This window comes from Saimiri boliviensis, chromosome 9, assembly GCF_048565385.1.
Source record: "Saimiri boliviensis isolate mSaiBol1 chromosome 9, mSaiBol1.pri, whole genome shotgun sequence".
Taxonomy (NCBI): domain Eukaryota; kingdom Metazoa; phylum Chordata; class Mammalia; order Primates; family Cebidae; genus Saimiri; species Saimiri boliviensis.
The window spans coordinates 42,664,367-42,668,956 of record NC_133457.1 but is presented as its reverse complement, the minus strand read 5'-3'; the positions used below and the strand labels follow the sequence as shown (position 1 = coordinate 42,668,956).

General features: G+C 43.7%; 1 pseudogene; it reads right to left on the bottom strand.

Annotated features, from left to right (window-relative positions):
- Nucleotides 1-3,641: 3,641 nt before the first annotated feature.
- On the bottom strand, nt 3,642-4,590 carry LOC101043146 (ubiquitin-ribosomal protein eL40 fusion protein-like; annotated as a pseudogene).

The following is a 4,590-nucleotide window of genomic DNA, read 5'->3' as shown; positions in this document are numbered from 1 at the left end:
TGTGAGTTCACCATGTTGGCCAGGCTGGTCTCAAACTCTTGATCTCAGGCGTTCTGCCTGCCTTGGACTCCCAAAGTGCTGGGATTACAGGCGTGAGTCACCTCACTTGGCCCAAAATACGTTTTATATTATAGCACATATACCATCATGAATCAGTTTCAATCTACTATATGTCTCTTCTTGCTTTTCCAAACCTTTTCATATTCACCTTTCTCCCACAGAGGGCAGCCTAATCCCCTCCCACCCTCAGCAGAATTCCTTCCATTTCATTCATGAGATTCCTAGGACTCAAACTATGTGCATTGCATTGCTGACAGTTGTTTATATATTGGCGTTTTCCACTCTGAACTCTGAGATCAGGGACAAAGTCTGTTTCTGTTATTATTTCTTCATTTTTTGAATATTCGCCTGAATGCCTAGCCTATAGAAATAAAGAACAATGGCTTTGCATGGTGGCTCAGGCCTGTAATCCCAGCACTTTGGGAGGCTGAGGCGGGTGGATCACCTGAGGTCAGAAGTTTGGGACCAGCCTGGCCAACATAGTGAAATGCTATCTCTACTTAAAATACAAAAAAATTAGCCTGGCATTGTGGTGCGTGCCTGTAATCCCAGCAATTAGGGAGGCTGAGGCAGGAGAATTGCTTGAACCTGGGACAGGGAGGTTGCAGTGAATGGAGATAGCGCCATTGCACTCCAGCCTGGACAACAAGAGTGAAACACCGTCTCAAAAAGAAAAAGAAATAAAGAAAAATGAAGTCATTTTTCTTTTATCTTTGCCCCATTGAGGCTGCTCTGGTGCTCTTGAAAACACTATTTCAATTTTATTTTTTCTTACAGGATCAGATCGTTAGGAACATTTAAATTTTAGCTATGACCAATAAGAAGCAGTAAAGATATATAATTGCCAAAGAACCCTCTGCTAAAAGTTAAGAATGGTTTCATGCTAGCCGGGCGCAGTGGCTCAAGCCTGTAATCCCAGCACTTTGGGAGGCTGAGGCTGGTGGATCACGAGGTCAAGAGATCGAGACCATCCTGGCCAGCATGGTGATACCCCGTCTCTACTAAAAATACAAAACATTAGCTGGGCATGGTGGGGCGTGCCTGTAATCCCAGCTACTCAGGAGGCTGAGGCAGGAGAATTGCCGGAACCCAGGAGGCGGAGGTTGTGGTGAGCTGAGATTGCGCCATTGCACTCCAGCCTGGGTAACAAGAATGAAACTCTGTCTCAAAAAAAAAAAAAAAAAAAAAAAAAGAATGGTTTCATGCTTTCCAAAATGTCAAAGAGGCTCTCTGTTTTTATAAACTATATCTTGGCCTATACAGAATTGTTCCTGGGAAGATTGTTCACTCTTCAGGATAGAGATCTTGCCAAGGGGTTGTAGGATTACCTACTGCTCCAGATAGCCAGGACAGTATTCCGAATTTAGGATACACTGAAATTCATTAACTTTAGGTACTATCACTTCATTGCTAGTGATGAATTTAGGTTGACATTTACCTTTGTTTAGCAAATGTTTTCCTGTGCCACACTTCAGATGAATATTTAAAATAGTCAAGAAAACAATTTACCTTTCAGCACCTTGGAACACTTAATAGCCATCACTGGTTGCACGAAAGCAATTTTAACCATAATCTTCTTGAATGAACTTTGGCTGAGCTTGAATTAAGTGGGCAACAGAGAAGGATAAATTGTGTATTTCAGATCTTTGCTACATTCTTCTTCCAGCAGTTGGGATGAAATGAGGAATGGAAATAGTGCATGGCAACAAAGATGTCACTAAAAAAAATAGTTGTGGATTAAATAAACCAATAGTCTTTTCTTTTTGTGAGATGAATGAATAGAAATTCATTGTTTAGCAAGGTCTGCCAAGCATATATTTTTAAGACCTTCATGAAGTTGACTATTTAACACTTTCAACTCTGACACCATGGTTCTTGGCTCCTACTTTATTTTTGTTACTACGGCCACATCCTCGGTTGTCACCTAAGATGCTCTTAGGTCTTAGGAACAGATGTATTGCCCCACCTGTACATTTACTCATTTAACACATTTGCTCAGACTTTACAGGGGCCAAACACTCATGTAGGCACAGGGCTATCAGAGAAAAAAACAAAAACCAAAAACCAGACGAATTTGCCATACACAGGAAGCTTACATGGAGCTCCCATTAGTGTGTGTGTGTTTGTGTGTGTGTGTGTGTGTGTGTGTGTGTGTGTGTAGACAATAAGCATAATAAGTCATAAAATATATAGAATGTTATAGCTGGATGCAATGGCTCACATTTGTAATTTCAGCACTTTTGGAGGCCAAGGTGGGTGGATCACCTGAGGTCAAGAGTTCAAGACCAGCCTGGCCAACATGGTGAAACTCCCCCATCTCTAATAAAAATACAAAACAATTAGCTGGGTGTGGTGGTGGGTGCCTGTAATCCCAGATACTCAGGAGGCTGAGGCAGGAGAATCGCTTCAACCTGGGAGGAGGAGGTTTCAGTGAGTTGAGATCAAACCATTGAATTTCAGCCTGGGCAACAAGAGTGAAAATCTATCTCGGAAAAAAAAAAAAAAAAAAAAAAAAAAAAGAATGTTATAAGGGCATAAGTGTGATATAGAAAAATAAAGCAGGGAAAGGAGAACAGATACAATAATTATAATAATTACAGTTATTATGTAATAATTGTATACAATTGTAAATATTGTATACAATAATTACACCTTTTGGTTTTTTTTTTTTTTTGAGACGGAGTTTCGCTCTTGTTACCCAGGCTGGAGTGCAATGGCGCGACCTCGGCTCACCGCAACCTCTGCCTCCTGGGTTCAGGCAATTCTCCTGCCTCAGCCTCCTGAGTAGCTGGGATTACAGGCACGCGCCGCCATGCCCAGCTAATTTTTTTGTATTTTTAGTAGAGACGGGGTTTCACCATGTTGACCAGGATGGTCTCGATCTCTCTTTTTTTTTTTTTTGGAGACGGAGTTTCGCTCTTGTTACCCAGGCTGGAGTGCAATGGCGCGATCTCGGCTCACCGCAACCTCCGCCTCCTGGGTTCAGGCAATTCTCCTGCCTCAGCCTCCTGAGTAGCTGGGATTACAGGCATGCACCACCATGCCCAGCTAATTTTTTGTATTTTTAGTAGAGACGGGGTTTCACCATGTTGACCAGGTTGGTCTCGATCTCTCGACCTTGTGATCCACCCGCCTCGGCCTCCCAAAGTGCTGGGATTACAGGCTTGAGCCACCGCGCCCGGCTCAATAATTACAGTTTTATGGGCGGGGACTATATTGTAAGAGAGCCCAGAGAAAATTCTTCAAAATAATACCAAATTAGAGAATGAGGGTATGGGCACAATGATTGATGCCTTAAACTACTTTAGGAGGTATTTCTGCCCCTCCAGTTTCCTCACTCTCCATATTCTTCTTTTTATTCTCATTTCATCTTTTTTTTTTTTCTTACTTACTGTTCAACTTTCTTTATTGAGGTATTAGAATGGTGCCATAGTAAGAGCAGTTCCACTCACCAGAACTTAAAACCAGTTATCTCTGTAAGCCTCAGCTTCCTCATTTGTAAAATGGAGCTATAATAGCTATAATATATTTTGTAGCTTTTTTTTTTTTTTTTTTTTTTTTTTTTTTGCTGCTCCAGTAAATGAAAGGGACACTTTATTGAGGCTCTAGGGCAGGCGACCCCAAACTTTTTACACAGGGGGCCAGTTCACTGTCCCTCAGACCGTTGGACGGCCGCCACATACTGTGCTCCTCTCACTGACCACCAATGAAAGAGGTATCCCTTAATGAAGTACGGCGGGGGGCTGGATAAATGGCCTCTGGGGGCCGCATGTGGCCCGCTAGCCGGCCGTAGTTTGGGGACGCCTGTTCTAGGGACATGGGGCCTGGGCAGGAGGCTGCCCTTCGAGGAAGAAAGCGATATTTAAAAAATTATTTTATTTTATTTTTTTTTGAGAAGTTTCGCTCTTGTTGCCCAGGCTGGAGTGCAATTACATAATCTCAGCTCACCACAACCTCTGCCTCCCAGGTTCGAGCGATTCTCTTGCCTCAGCCTCCGGAATAGCTGAGATTACAGGCATGTACCACCACGCCTGGCTAATTTTGTACTTTTAGTAGACACTGGGGTTTTTCCATGTTGGTCAGGTTGGTTTTGAACTCTCGACCTCAGGTGATCCACCTGCCTCAGCTTCCCAAAGTGCTGGGATTATAGGTGTGAACCACTACACCCAGCTTGGAAGAGCATTATTGGAGCTGCTTCTGGGTGCACAGGTTATTGATATGGCGACACTTCTTGAGGCAGTTGACAGCATGTGGGTGCAGGCAAATTGAGCACTTGTGGCAGTTCATCTTGTCGCAGTTGCATTTCTGGGAGAGCTGGTGGAGGGAAGGCTCAATAATGCCACCTTGAAGGCGCAGCACCAGGTGCAGGCTGGACTTCTTCCGGATGTTATAGTCTGAGAGAGCGCAGCCATCCTCCAGCTGTTTGCCAGCAAATATCAGATGCTGCTAGTCAGGTGGGAGACCATCCTTGTCTTTGACATTCTCAATGGTGTCACTGGGCTCAACCTCAAGGGTGATGGTCTTGTGCAT